Source organism: Anomaloglossus baeobatrachus, chromosome 7, assembly GCF_048569485.1.
Source record: "Anomaloglossus baeobatrachus isolate aAnoBae1 chromosome 7, aAnoBae1.hap1, whole genome shotgun sequence".
Classification (NCBI taxonomy): domain Eukaryota; kingdom Metazoa; phylum Chordata; class Amphibia; order Anura; family Aromobatidae; genus Anomaloglossus; species Anomaloglossus baeobatrachus.
Window position 1 is genome coordinate 51,189,400 of NC_134359.1, and position 16,432 is coordinate 51,205,831.

The 16,432-nt window shown below is 39.0% G+C and overlaps 1 protein-coding gene across 2 annotated transcripts in view; it reads right to left on the reverse strand.

Moving 5' to 3' along the window:
* Positions 1–12,456, reverse strand: part of LOC142245037 (sodium channel protein type 2 subunit alpha-like) — a 322,264-nt gene extending 309,808 nt beyond the window's left edge. For both annotated transcript variants that reach the window (XM_075317284.1, XM_075317285.1), the window contains exon 1: positions 12,028–12,456. The gene's annotated coding sequence lies outside the window, so the exon portion shown is untranslated. The remainder of the gene's footprint in view (positions 1–12,027) is intronic.
* Between the last annotated feature and the right edge of the window lie 3,976 nt (positions 12,457–16,432).

Sequence of the window (16,432 nt, forward strand, 5' to 3'; positions counted from 1 at the left end):
GTGTAGGTATAGAACTACAAGATCAGACTATACAAGGATTATTTGGTGTCTGTTAAGAAAGATGACAATAAATACACCAGTAAGTAAATTTATTCTTCATTTTTGATGCATCAGAAAATTACCTATTGTTTAAATCAGTCTTTTGTGTTAAAAGTTTTTTTTTTTTTAACTTTTGGATTTTTTTTTATACCACAGTCTGTATTACAAATAAAAATAGAAATCTTGCAATTTTTACCCTGGGGCTTTTTTCAACATCTAACTTCCTGTTGTTTCAGGAAACAACACATGTACATTAGCCACAATGAATAGACTTTGACCCTATCTTGGTAGAAAAGTATCTTATGGGTGTGTAGATAGGTCATTGTGAAGGGAGGAGGAGCAGGGTCAGTTGTGACGTCACCTATTAGTCTGGGGCTTTTTTCAATAACTTCCTCGGGTTTCACTAAATGACACATGTACATTAGCCACAATTAATAGACTTTGACCCTATCTTGGTAGTAAAGTGTCTTATGAGCGTGTGCAAAGATCACTGTGAAGGGAGGAGGATCAGGTCAGCAGTGACATTGCCTATTCTAGTAGATCCAGTAGATCCTACGGTGTTAGCTGTGTACAGAGGTGTTACCTGTCATTTATAATCCTGCCTTTGATGATAAAGAACCTGCTGAAAAGACTGGAAGTATGAGTATAAAAAAAAAGTATTTATTTATTTTAATAAAGATTGTGATAAGACGAGAAAAAAACATCTTATTTAAACAATAAGGCTGATATCACATGTACACTCCAGTAATCATCCGTTAGAACGTAAGCAGCAGCAAACGGTTGCAAAAAATGTTGTGCAAAAACAACTTTTTTGCCCGTTTTGCAGAAATTGATTTTTGCGGGATCCGTTATTTTAACATTGGAGTCTATGGAAAATAGATCTGTTAATTGATTGCTTTTAAGCCTTCCATTTTTCTTGCATTTGTAAAGGATCCGTTTATCAGTTGCAAATGGAAGATACATAACAGCAGATCCATTTTCCATAGACTCCCATGTTAAAAAAAGACGAATCCTGCAAAAATCTATTTTTTCAAAACGGACAAGAAAGTTGTGTTTGCAGAACTTTTTTGCCAATGGATTTGTTCTAATGGATGATTACTGGACATGTGAACACAGCCTAAGTCAGGGGAGGACATATCATTGGTGGAACCGCACAGGGGCCCAGAAGGAAAGGGCGCCCATCCAAATCAGGTGGAATCTGTTTGTGTCCGTCAATGCAATATGTCATTTTCTGATGATATTTTCCCTTTATTTACATTCTAAAAACCTTATATAAACACATTCCCTTTAATGAAAGAAATAAATCCTTATTACTATAGGCACGTATACATAAATATTCAAGATATGCCATATAGCCATACGTGACACGTGCCAGATTTTGCACACTGCCCTATGCAATCTATACATAGTCATTAAACATTAGACGAGGCAATGAAGCAGAACTGACAAACACATACAGAGAATATAGGGAACATCCCCTGACACCGGCACAATTACAGCCACATTAGAGCTGATGGCATGAATGATGATCCAGAGCCCCGAGGCGCAACTACAAGAAAGAGCGAGGAAAGGCTGGAAACCACAGACCGGCATTATAATTCCTCCCAATCAATACAAGATATGAGAATAAACTGCTTTATGGGTCTATTACTAAATGAAGAAATCACTTACTAAATTATTCATACAAGTGGATTTAGCCAAAAAAGTAACAGTGGATATTGTAAGTGATTTGTTAAAAGTAGCATTGTAAACCAGACTAGTAATCACTGAAGTATAAAAAATCTGTCCCATTCTCATCCAGAAAAGTAGGACGAAAACCGGATGCTTTCTTTGGTGCGTTTTTCTGCCAGAAGGTGTAGATTTGATGCAGGAAATTTCTGTACCATATCTGCAGTGTGTGCACATAGCCTTAAGGCCGCTTTACACGCTGCGATCTCGCTAGTGAGATCGCTAGTGTGCGTACCCGCCCCCATCGGTTGTGCATCACGGGCAAATCGCTGCCCGTGGCGCACAACATCGCTCGGACCCGTCACACTACTTACCTGCCTAGCGACGTCGCTGTGACCGGCAATCCGCCTCCTTTCTAAGGGGGCGGTTCATTCGGCGTCACAGCAACGTCACTAAGCGGCCGCCCAATAGAAGCGGAGGGGCAGAGATGAGCGGGACGTAACATCCCGCCTACCTCCTTCCTTCCTCATTGCCAGCGGCCGCAGGTAAGGTGAGGTTCCTCGCTCCTGCGCTGTCACACATGTGTGCTGCCGCAGGAACAACGAACAACATTGTACCTGCAGCAGCGATACTTGGGAATAGGGGAGCGTGTCAACGAGCAACGATAAGGTGAGTATTTTTGCTCGTTAGTGGTCGCTCGTACGTGTCACACACAACGACGTCGCTAACGAGGCCGGATGTGCGTCACGAATTCCATGACCCCAACGACATCACGTTAGCGATGTCGTTGCGTGTAAAGCGGCCTTTGGTGTGAGCGTGCCCTTAAAGCAGAGGTGGGGAACCTTATCCCCGTGGGTCGCAAGTCACCTACAATGACCTTTTTTGAGGCCCCCAGGGCAGATTGCCAGAGACTGCAGTTCTCATCTTGCTGGCTGCCGGCCCTTAAACTCAAACGTGCGCTGCCAGTGTGCTGAGGACATAATTATTAGGTGGGGAACCGCACAATGTGCTCCTGTCCCACAGTAGAAGAGGAGTGGCATCCCCAGGCTCTCTTTTACTGTACATGCTCCCCAGTGCTGTGTGCCACCTCAGTGCTGTGAGCCTCACCACTACTGTGTGATCCCCCAGTGCTCTGTGCCCTCCACAAGGCTGTGCCCTACACAGTGCTGTGTGCCACCCCCAATACTGTGTGCCACCCTCAGTGCTGTGTGACCCCCCCCAGTACTGTGACCTCCCAGTGCTGTATGACCATCCCAGTGCTGTGTGCTGCCCACAGTACTTTGTGCCTCCCCCAGTGCTGTGTGCCCCTCCCAGTGCTGTGTGACCCACTCAGTCCTGTGTGTCCTCCACAGTGCTGTGTGCCACCTCCAGTGTTGTGTGACCCCCAGTGCTGGACCCCCCAGTGCTATATGACCCCCAGTGCTATGTGTTGTCCACAGTGCTTTGTGACTCCCCCAGTGCTGTGTGCCACCCCCAGTGCTGTGTGACCTCCCCCAGTGCTGTGTGACCTCCCCCCAGTGCTGTGTGTCACCCCCAGTGCTGTGTGACCTCCCCCCAGTGCTGTGTGCCACCCCCAGTGCTGTGTGACCTCCCCCCAGTGCTGTGTGACCTCCCCCAGTGCTGTGTGACCTCCCCCCAGTGCTGTGTGTCACCCCCAGTGCTGTGTGACCTCCCCCCAGTGCTGTGTGCCACCCCCAGTGCTGTGTGACCTCCCCCCAGTGCTGTGTCCTCCACAGTGCTGTGTGCCCTCACAGTACTGTGTTCCACCCCAAGTGCAGTGAGCCCCCCAAGTGCTGTACATAGCTGTCTGTGCCCTGAGTGATAATCCTCCAAAAGTAAGCTTTGGCACACGAAAAAAGAAGAGGGAACAATCTCTGTGGTCAATAACTCACGTTGTTTATTAATAAGGTATTTTTATGAAAGAAAAAAAGTCCAACGTATCGACCCTTTAGGGGTCTTTTTCAAGGACAATGGTTCTATGAGGTACGTTTACACAATGTATTATCCACATGGGATGAATGTCAGACTGTATTTTTAGTATACCTTAGGAATAAACAAGAGAAGACAAGGAGAGGTTGGTGTATCACTGGATAGTGTCCAAGGTGATTGGGTGACTCAGAATGACTTCCAATGCAGATGAAGGAGTGCAGAGCCTGAAGAGGTAAGGTGAGGGGGGTCACCATAAGAATGAGAGTATAGGTCCAATCTCTCATATAGACCGTCGGTCAATTGCAACAGGCTGGACTTTTTTTCTTTCATAAAAATACCTTATTAATAAACAACGTGAGTTATTGACCACAGAGATTGTTCCCTCTTCTTTTTTGGTGTGCCAAAGCTTACTTTTGGAACTTTGGTAGTAGAGACAGGTCTGACTATTATATTATGTGCCCTGAGTGATGTCCATGCTCGCCCAGTGATGTCAATTCTCCTGTAGTGTGTCCGTGCCCCCAGTGCCCCTCCTGTGATGTATGTGCCCCCAGCATCTCCTATGTGATGTATATACTACAGCCCCTATATCTCTTGTGATGTATATACAGCAGTCCCAGTGTCTCCTATGTGATGTATATACTACAGCCCCTATATCTCTTGTGATGTATATACAGCAGTCCCAGTGTCTCCTATGTGATGTACATGATTTAAGAAACATATCATCACAAAATTGCACTCCAGACCGAGACACAGCTGGAAAAGCAGTTATGAATAACATGATCAATATCACTGAACATCACACCCGCACCAAAGAAAAGCAGCTCTGGCCACCATAGTAAGGGTTTAGCGGTAAGTTAAATAATTGTTTGACCAAATATAGTAGGAGAATTTTGAGGCCCCTGAAGGTTGGTAGAAATTTCCAAATCACAATTGGCAGAAAAAGGTTCCTTACCCCGGCCTTAAAGGAATTTTCAGGTTTAAACATTTTAAGCATGCTGTTTGGGCCTTCTAAGGGTTGCCTTCATCAATAAGCCAAGGCAGAGAACCGCCGCAAACAATGTCTGTCTGCCCCTCTGTAGGGTCAGACACTTCACTCCACTACCTGGACAAGACTCTGACTTTAACGGACACAATTTTTTGCTTAATTTCCGCATTGAAAGAAAAATAATGGTGTTTTCCGGGCATAAGATATTGATGGCTTCTCACTGGGATAGATCATCAATACCAGAATGATGGGGGTCTGACACCCAGCACGCTCAGTGACAAGCTGCTAATTGCTCCAGTAATGGCAGATATTGACTGGAGTTGCTATAAGGTGATCACGGTGGGGGATACCTGGTGTCAGACCTATAAGCATTGTTCTGTAATGTCATAAACTCGGAGAACCCTTTAAGTATTTACTGCTGCGCGTTGTGCAGATTGAAGCTGATCACTTAGTAGTAGGACAATCTGTGATCTGTTTATTTTTAGGCAATGCTTTTACAAAAATGGGATTATAAAAGATGAAGAACCCTGTTTTTTACATAGGTTTGTATACTGTACTGAGCTGTCAAGTTAATAAATGGAATCTGCCGCCAATTCGTATATATGGGCACATAGGTCTTTGAACGTTACATTCATCAGCACTTTTATATCTTCTATCTGTTGCTGCATTCCGAAGATATCAGCATTTTAATGCATGTGCAAATGAGGCATGAAGTGCTCTGAGAGTGACAGAGCACCTAAAAAGTCTCTGCCTTCTCGGCTTCTTTCCCCGCCACCCAATAAAAGTTTCTTTAGCTTGATTGACAGCTTACAGTCTGATTTCCTTGCCTGGTGCTTGATGTTACACAGAGAGTGATGTATCAATCAAGTTATAGGGGCTGGTGCTGGATGGGGGGAACAAATTCAGGAAGCCAAGGTTCAGGAAGGTTTGTTAAGTGCCCACAGCACTTAACGCCTCATTTGCATAACTCTGATTTCTCAGGAATGCAGCAACAGATGGAAGATATAAAAGTATTGATTGAAAGACCTGCATTCACAAATCACATACACAGATATTGAGGTACCAGTCAAACTATAAAAGCTGGTGCTGGGTAGAAAAATAACCTTGGGAGGCCGTGGTTCGGGAGGGTTTGTTAGGTGCTCACAGTACTTAACATCTCATTAGCATATCTCTGATTTCTTAGGAATGCAGCCACAGATGGAAGAAATAAAGGTGTTACTTGATAAAGTTTTGAAAGACCCAATCACATATATGAAGTTTGGGAAAATTGATCTTACTGACAGACTCCCTTTAATATGGCTCTCCAAATATATATATAATTTTTTACCTCCTGAAACTTTATTTACTTTGTTTAGAAATTAGGGTAAATCCTTAAAATAAACATAGACTTAAAGGGGTCATTTGGTCTCCGGATATTGATGACCTACCCACAGGATAAGCAATCAATGTGAGAATGGTGGGGGTGCCACATTATGCTGCCCCACTGATCAACTGTTATAAGCTCCGGGGTTGGTCAGATATAAACACATTGAGCATAGTAGTGGCTGCTGATGGGTATCATAAGGATAGGTTCATCAATATCTTGTGACCTTACAACCCCTTTGTGTAAAAAAAAAATAAATACATAAAATAATTAAAAAATAAAAATAAATAAAATAATATATATTATATATACAGTGCCTTGCGAAAGTATTCGACCCCTTGAATTTTTCAATCTTTTACCAAATTTCAGGCTTCAAACATAAAGATAAAAAAAAATAATTTTATGGTTAAGAATCAACAAGTGGGACACAATTGTAAAGTTGAACAAAATGTATTGCTTATTTTAAACTTTTATAAAAAATAAAAATCTGAAAATTGGGGCGTGCAATATTATTCGTCCCCTTTACTTTCAGTGCAGCAAACTCACTCCAGAAGTTCATTGAGGATCTCTGAATGATCCAATGTTGTCCTAAATGACCGATGATGATAAATATAATCCCCTGTGTGTAATCAAGTCTCCGTATAAATGCACCTGCTCTGTGATAGTCTCAGTGTTCTGTTTAAAGCGCATATAGCATCATGAAGACCAAGGAACACAACAGGCAGGTCCATGATACTGTTGTGGAGAAGTTTAAAGTCGGATTTGGTTACAAAAAGATTTCCACAACTTTAAACATCCCAAGGAGCACTGTGCAAGCGATCATATTGAAATGGAAAGAGTATCAAACCACTGCAAATCTACAAGACCCGGCCGTCCATCCAAACCTTCATCTCAAACAAGGAGAAGACTGATCAAAGATGCACCCAAGAGGCCCATGATCACTCTGGATAAACTGCAGAGATCTACAGCTGAGGTGGGAGAGTCTATCCATAGGACAACAATCAGTCATACACTGCACAAATCTGGCCTTTATGGAAGAGTGGCAAGAAGAAAGCCATTTCTCAAAGATATCAAAGATCCATAAACAGTCTCATTTAAAGTTTGCACAAGCCACCTGGGAGACAAACATGTGGAAGAAGGTGCTCTGGTCTTTTGAAACCAAAATCGAACTATTTGGGCACAATGCCAAACGATATGTTTGGCGTAAAAGCAACACAGCTCATCACCCTGAACACACCATCCCCACTGTCAAACATGGTGGAGGCAGCATCATGGTTTGGGCCTGCTTTTCTTCAGCAGGGATAGGGAAGATGGTTAAAATTGATGGGAAGATGAATGGGGCGAAATACAGGACCATTCTTGAAGACAACCTGTTGGAGTCTGCAAAAGACCTGAGACTGGGACGGAGATTTGACTTTCAACAAAACAATGATCCAAAACATAAAGCAATATCTACAATGGAATGGTTCACAAATAAACGTATCCAGGTGTTAGAATGGCCAAGTCAAAGTCCAGACCTGAACCCAATCGAGAATCTGCGGAAAGAGCTGAAAACTGCTGTTCACAAACGCTCTCCATCCAACCTCACTCAGCTCCAGCTGTTTGCAAAGGAAAAATGGGGAAGGATTTCAGTCTCTCCATGTGCAAAACTGATAGACACATTCCCCAAGCGACTTGCAGCTGTAATCGCAGCAAAAGGTGGCTCTACAAAGTATTAACTCAAAGGGGATGAATAATATTGCACGCCCCAATTTTCAGTTTATTATTTTTTATAAAAGGTTAAAATAAGCAGTAAATTTCGTTCAACTTCACAATTGTGTCCCACTTGTTGTTGATTCTACACCGAAACATTACATTTTTTATCTTCATGCTTGTAGCCTGAAATGTGGGAAAAGGTTGAAAAATTCAAAGGGGCACTGTAGTATATATAATATATATATATATATATATATATATATATATATATATATATGTATATATAATTTTATTAATTTATATAGCGCTATTAATTCCACAGCGCTTTACATACATTGGCAACATATATATATATATATATATATATATATATATATATATATATATATATATATATATACATATAAAATTGTCTTTGTGTACCAAAACAACCAACATAGAGAATGTTACACATCCTGTTTTGCTTGTACTGACGTGATGGTGTCAGCTAGTTACTAGCCATTGCATAGATTACCGCTGCAGTCAGTGATTGGCTGCAGCTATCACTTGCCCCTTCAACCATTAGAGGAAGAAACTAGACCATAAAGGGACCCGGACACTGCTAGGAGAAGAAGTTTATGGAATATATATGTGATTGAATATTCATCATTCTTTTGAACATGCTTTGTAAGAATTAAAATGGAGGAAACACGGCTTTAAATATTATCCTCATGTGTTACGCTAGATAAGACACTGAATCTACAGAGCTGTATATATGGCATGTGTAGGTCTGGAATCACACGTGCAGTTTTTAAGGCAGTTTTCAGTACAGTTTTTGGATGCAGCACAAACAAAAAGAAAACCTCAACCACAGAATCATTGTTGCTGATGGAGTTAATAACACAACGTAGTATGACTTAGCAAGATCATTTGTATAAAGGATGTGTGCAGTCTTCGCCGTATTATTCTCTAGAAGTACTGTTGACATTCACATTAGAGGATTAAAAAAAAATAAAAAAATAAAAAAAAAAATGTCTACGGGATGATGTATATGGTTTATGCATCAGGCACTTCCTATTTATCTAGGCCTTTCTGGAAAATCAATGTATAAATGAGCTTCTACCTATATGAACTGTGCACAAAAGAAATAATAATAATAATAATAATAATAATAATAATAATAATAAAAAAATATATAGAAAATACAAAATTGGGCAATATGTAAAATCAGAACAAATATATACAATGTCTACATTTTATATATACATAAAAAGATAATAAAAAATAGAAAAATAATAAAAAAATAAACAAAAAATTGGGTAATATTTAAAATCAGAACTATATGCAACATAAGAAATAATACAAAAAATAAAAGACCAATAAAAAAAATATAAACAATAAAAAATTGGGCAATATGTAAAATCAGCACAAATATATACCGTACATCGAATACATCATATATACGCAAAAAAATCATTAAAAATAGAAAAACAATAAAAAAACAAATATAAACAATAAACAATTGGGCAATATGTAAAATCAGGACAAATATATACTACATCTACATCTTAAATATACATAAAAGAAATAAAAAAATAGAAGAACAATAACAAAATATAAACAATAAAAAATTGGGCAATATGTAAAATCAGCAAAAATATATACCGTACAACGAATACATCTTATATACACATAAAAGAGATAATTAAAAAATAGAAAAACAATAAAAAAATATAAACAATAAAAAAATTGATTGGGCAATATATAAAATCAGAACAAATATATACATCTACATCTTCTATATACACATAAAAAAATAATAAAAAAATAGAACAATAAAAAAAATATAAAAAATAAAAAAATGGGCAATATTTAAAATCAGATCAAATATACACAATGTCTATATCTTATATATACATGAAAGAAATAAAAAAAAATAGAAAAACAATAAAAAAACAAATATAAGCAATAAAAAATTGGGTAATATGTAAAATCAGCATAAATATATATGTCTACTCTACATCTTATATATACATAAAATAAATAATGAAAAAAGAAAAACAATAAAAAAACAAATAAACAATAAAAAATTGGGTAATGGATAAAATCAGCACAAATAGATACAATGTCTATATTTTATATATACATAACATAAGTAATAAAAAATAGAAAAACAATAAAAATAGTAAACAATAAAAAATTGGGTAATATGTAAAATCAGCACAAATATATACATCTACATTTTTTTTATATATATATATATATATATATATATATATATATATATAAAATAAGTAATAATAAATAGAAAAACAATAAAAAAATTAATATAAACAATAACAAATTGAGTAATATGTAAAATAAGCACAACTATATACAATGTCTACATCTTATATATACATATCACTACAAATGACCCCATTAGGCGACTGAACACGTTATTGGACGTTGTGGCCTGGGAAGGGTTACATTTCATCCCCAGCTCCATAGATTCATGTGACACTTGTCCTAGGGATTTTCTGACACGCTCCTATGATGTCACTAAAATCTTTTTTAAGTAACACTGTTTCCAACAATACAACAAGGTTCAGGGTCAGACCAAGTCCTAACATTTCCTACAGAAGAAGCAGAATGGAATAGAAGACTGTGCAGAGGTAACTCCCTAATAAATCACTCCCTGGCACCATCTTCATAAACAAGGCCTATGGTTCCGGTACAGAAAACTAGTCTTCCAGGGTATTTTACATTTTGTTGTATCTTTTGTTGGATTAACTACGTCATTTTGTGACGATCCACAAAATGATGCCTAATTATAGAAGCTGCTCCATTAGCCGGAGAATACACAAACATATTATAATTCTTTTCTGTGCATTATTTAGATGTTATGACATAAGAGGTCTACATATGTATCTATATATAGCTCCACATAACAAAGCCATACTGATCTATGCAAGAAAATCACTGTCTGGAGCTACACCCAGACTAATGAGTATTACAGATCAGTGTCCCCAAGGCCTCAATTTGTTACACCCCATGGCATCATACGTATATATATATGTACATATATATATATATATATATATATATATATATATATATACACACAGTATATATATATATATATATATATATATATATATATATGTACATATATATATATATATATATATATATATATATATATGTATATATATATATATACTGTATACATGTTGCATATATATTGTGTGTATTTATAATTAATATATATAGATATATATATATACACATATATATATATATATATATATATATATACATGCACAATATATAAGCAACATTTATACAGTATATATATATATATATGTATATATATCTATATATATATGCATACGTATGATGCCATGGGGTGTAAAAAATTGAGGCCTTGGGGACACTGATCTGTAATACTCATTGGTCTGGGTGTACATATATATATATATATATATATATATATATATACATACTATGTATATATACTGTATGTATATATATATATATATATATATATGTATAATGTATATATACATATACATTGTGTGTGTATATATATAGATAAATAAATACATACTATATATATATATGTGTGTGTGTGTATATATATATATATATATATATATATATGTGTATATATATATATATATATATATATATATATATATATATATATATATATATATATATATATATATATATATAACCTTCAAGACCATTACTGTTATTGTAGTTTATCTTGCTGTCATATGAGGATGCTCAAGAAAAAAAAAATCAATTGCTCTTTTCTAGACTAGTCGTTTCTAGAAATGGTCTTTGCCCTCCTCCCATTATAAGCCCAGTACATTCGTCAAGGGGGTGGGGGAGAGGTAGGAGTGACCATACCAGGCAATAAATGCAAATCTGATGGCAAATATATCAGACCCTCCTATACGATGGAGAGGCCTGCAAAGCATTTCCACCATAAACAGCAAGCTTGGAAGTTGTTAATCATTAGGGCAATCTAATGAATAAATCTCTGCAGATTCATGTGTCCCCTTCTTCTCTTCTTCCCTGATACCCCATCCCATCCCCCATCACTGCCCAGATGGATGTAGAGGAGTATATGAGTATCTCTGTGTATAAACACATATAGATACATATTTATATTTTAGGTACATATTATAAACAACCGCATCTATGTATCTATCTACCTGTTTGTATCAATCTTTCTATCTTTTTACAGCTTTACATGTTTTTGCACATTAGCAAAAGATATTTTCAGCAAAGGATGAATGGCAGCTGAGGATATGGAGATGTGAAGGATGGAACAGGTACCATAATGATGATCCCTGTTATGGATCCATGCAATACTCACCAAAGCAAAGGAACAATGCTCTCTCCTCCTTTGCTTCTGTCGAGATCAACCTCCCACAGGATCAGGGATCTCCTCTATTTCTCTCCCATCAGGACACAGATGCCATTTAATTCCAGGGCTGGAATATGTTTGTGTGCGGCTCTCCAGGGTCTTCTTCCTCCTTGTAGGGCTGAGATGCTTGTGTGTCCCCCTGTACCAGGCGTGTCTCCTCTCTGGATCCTGGATGTGCAAAGGGAGGAGGAGAAAGGATGCTGAGCACAGAGCAGGTGCAGCGCAAACAGCAGAGACAGGAGACACCTTCCCAGGGGCTGGAGGGAGGATGGAAGGAAACAATAGCCGGGCTTGGGAGGGCGAGAGGAGAGGATGAAGAATGCCTCCCTAATATTGTCTATAAGCACGGGTGTGTGTCTGTGTGTGCAAAAAGCAGATGTGAGCAGCATCAAAGCCAATCAGCAAGAGCTCGGGAAGAAAGAGCGCCCCCTGCTGGAAGATATGTGCAAGGACTCAGCCCCAGCCACACACTATTATGTGTGCAGGGAGGTGTATTATATGACCACATTTTATATATATATATATATATATATATATATATATATATATATATATATATATATATATATATATATACTGTCAATTTTGCACTGGTCTCTTAATTTCTGAATTTTTCCAGAGATATGTGTGTATGTATATATATATATGTATATATATATATATATATATATATATATTTATATATATATCAACCTCTGAACTCTGGATAATATATACCTGCTCTCTCTGTGTTGCACGGACCAGGACTGGGAACAACTCCAACAATGTAGAAAATCAGAAAATCAACGTGGAAAGGTCCAGCAGGAATGGAGACTTCAGGTATTGTAATTAAAATTCAAAATTTATTGTAAATGGATTAAAAAAGTTTCCAGAGTTCAATAGCAATTTACAGCCCTGGCAAAAATTAAGAGACCACTGCAAAATTGACAATAGATATATGTATATATATATATATATACAGTACAGACCAAAAGTTTGGACACACCTTCTCATTCAAAGAGTTTTCTTTATTTTCATGACTCTAAAAATTGTAGATTCACATTGAAGGCATCAAAACTATGAATGAAAACATGTGGAATGAAATATTTAAAAAAGTGTGAAACAACTGAAAATAAATATGTCTTATATTCTAGGTTCTTTAAAGTAGCCACCTTTTGCTTTGATTACTGCTTTGCACACTCTTGGCATTCTCTTGATGAGCTTCAAGAGGTAGTCACCGGAAATAGTTTTCCAACAGTCTTGAAGGAGTTCCCAGAGATGCTTAGCACTTTTTGGGCCTTTTGCCTTCACTCTGCGGTCCAGCTCACCCCAAACCATCTCGATTGGGTTCAGGTCTGGTGACTGTGGAGGCCAGGTCATCTGGCGTAGCATCCAATCACTCTCCTTCTTAGTGAAATAGCCCTTACACAGCCTGGAGGTGTGTTTGGGGTCATTATCCTGTTGAAAAATAAATGATGGTCCAGCTAAACACAAACCGGATGGAATAGCACGCTGCTACAAGATGCTGTGGTAGCCATGCTGGTTTAGTATGCCTTCAATTTTGAATAAATCCGCAACAGTGTCACTAGCAAATCACCCCCACACCATCACACCTCCTCCTCCATGCTTCACGGTGGGAACCAGCCATGTAGAGTCCATCCGTTCACCTTTTCTACAAAGACATGGTGGTTGGATCCAAAGATCTCAAATTTGGACTCATCAGACCAAAGCACAGATTTCCACTGGTCTAATGTCCATTCCTTCTGTTCTTTAGCCAAAAGAAGTCTCTTCTGCTTGTTGCCTGTCCTTAGCAGTGGTTTCCTAGCAGCTATTTTACCATGAAGGCTGCTGCACAAAGTCTCCTCTTAACAGTTGCTCTAGAGATGAGAAGGTGTGTCTGTACTGTGTATATATATATATATATATATATATATATATATATATATATATATATATATATATGGGTTTGTGTGTGGTTGGATAGATGATATTGATATATACAAAGAGAGCGGAGGAGAGATAGGTAGATAGATTGTATTATTTTGTGATAAGCATACAATGTAGACTCTATTTACTAATATAATATGTCGTGTCTTTCATACAGTTAGAGATCCTGCTGCTCAGGGCTCTATTGACCCATGGCTGGTCCTGCTAGGCTTTCAAGTATATCGGAACCCCTTAAGATATTCCTCATGGTAACGATCAAGCACATATAACCAAGGTACACAACTAGACTACATTGGTCATGGAGGTGTATTAAGGGAAGAGGTGGCATGATGTCACAGTTCCTTCAGTTTCTCTGTTATCCTTTTTTTTCCTTGGTTCTTCCAGATCCATTTGCACCCATTAGCGCCTAGTCTGTTGACTTTTGTCTTATGGCTCCAAATCACCCGTTGCCAATCTTCTACCGTTCGCTTTCCGGGTTTTTTTTTTCACACTTGAGCTGATGCTTCTTTGGATGATATTGAAGTTGGGGCTTCGTCACCTTTTTCGCGCCACCATTCCAGACTTGTGTAACATGTGTTGCACGGTTCTTGCGTGTGATCTCACTATTATGAAGCAAATGCCAGAACTGATAGACCTTGTAATGAGTGACTTATTGACGCCAATGTTTTGCTTGGACGTCCATGTCTTGGCTTTTGAATGGATGGATGGACATCATTTCATATTCTTCCAACTGTCATGGCCCCACACGATCCAGTTTGGCCGCTATCCATGAGCTGGTTGATGCTGTTTCTCTTTTCTTGGGAAATCTTTTTTATGGCGGCTCCTCGATTTTAACCAGTGACTTTTAATTTGCGAATTAACCTAATAACACACTGTGCTATTAGGGAATGTGAGAACAAGTTGTAATTTGTAGTATACAGGAAGAAAACATTTTTCAAATACCAAGAGCAAAACAGTAACATGAAGTGACATGACAAGAATCTGCATAACTAATCATATGCTAAATATTTGCAAGTCAAATTTATGTATGAGATAGCCAAGATGATTGTCTATAAAATGAAGGTAGTTTCATGTTCAAAGCTGCAGACTACTGGGCCCATACTGGTACATACAGTATGTCCAACATGTTGATGTAAATGTCACTCATCCTGGTAAATGCGTCCACCCCATCCTGGTACATATGTCCCCCATCCTGGTATCTATGTCCCCCATCCTGGTATATATGTCCCCATCCTGGTGAATATTCCTCCCGTTCTGATGCTGTGTTTTATCGCATAAAAAAATATCCTCTCCTGATACTGGCATCTGAGTTTGGCATGCAAACGATGGGCAGTGCATGACATCACTGTCATGTTCCCTCAGTCCTCAGTCACAGGCATGCCGACGTCAGCTGCCATCCTCTCTCTGTTTGGCTGGCAGACTGTATTGTTCTGCAAGAACCTGACAGGTCTCTTTGCAGCAATACACTTCAGGTGAATGTTTGTCTGAGTATACACATCCAGCTGAAATATACTCTGGCGCCGGTGGGCCCCTCCACCCCTGAGGCCCGGTTGCAACCTCTGCGACCATGAACATTACACCGCTGCTTGCCGGACTTCTCAGCTTCAGATTATCAGTCTTATGACTAAGATAATGCTGCAGAACATCATAATACCTCAGCACTGCAGCTGCAGAGCTTCTTTGTGAAAACGATGAGAACATTTTATACGAATCTCTCCATTACTCTTCAACAAGATGTTCTGCAGCAGCTGAATACCATGACCGTTGCCAACTTGTTGCCCTACCTTATGTCCGCAATTACGGTTTATAGAATTGACAACATTTCTGAGACTTAAAGGGAACCTGTCAGCAGGTTTTTTCCCTATAAGATGCGGCCACCACCAGTGAGATCTTATATACAGCATTATAGAATACCATATATAAGTGTAGAATGTAAAAAACACTTTATAATATTCACCTAGGTGGCGGGGCGGTGCAGACTGGTTGAATGGGTGTCTCCGTTCTCCGGTACCGGCGCCTCTGTGACGCCCTGGCCGGGCCAGGTAGTCACAGATAGGGCCCCGCACTACACCGTTCCCTAACAAGGTGACAGCAGCCAAACACATAAAACCCTAGTCACCCCCTCCAGTGCTTGATGGACACACCAGGGGGCGGAACCAGGTGGTTGGAAGACGCCCCCCGAGGAGTCTCAGAGAGCCTGGGGCGGGAAAGTTCAGAGAAGTGTAGAGAGTTGAAGTCTAGAGGTTGAGTGGAGAGGTGTGTGGGCTGGAGGTGTGAGCAGCTTCAGCAGAGGAAAGACACAAACTGAACCGGTGCCAGGGTAGGAGCTCTGGTACTGCTGGCTAGGAGGCAGATGGTGGTCTCCGTCTGCAGGAGCCGGGAAGACAGCTCGGTGGAACCGTGGTGGACCGGGACAGGGTAGTGGCCT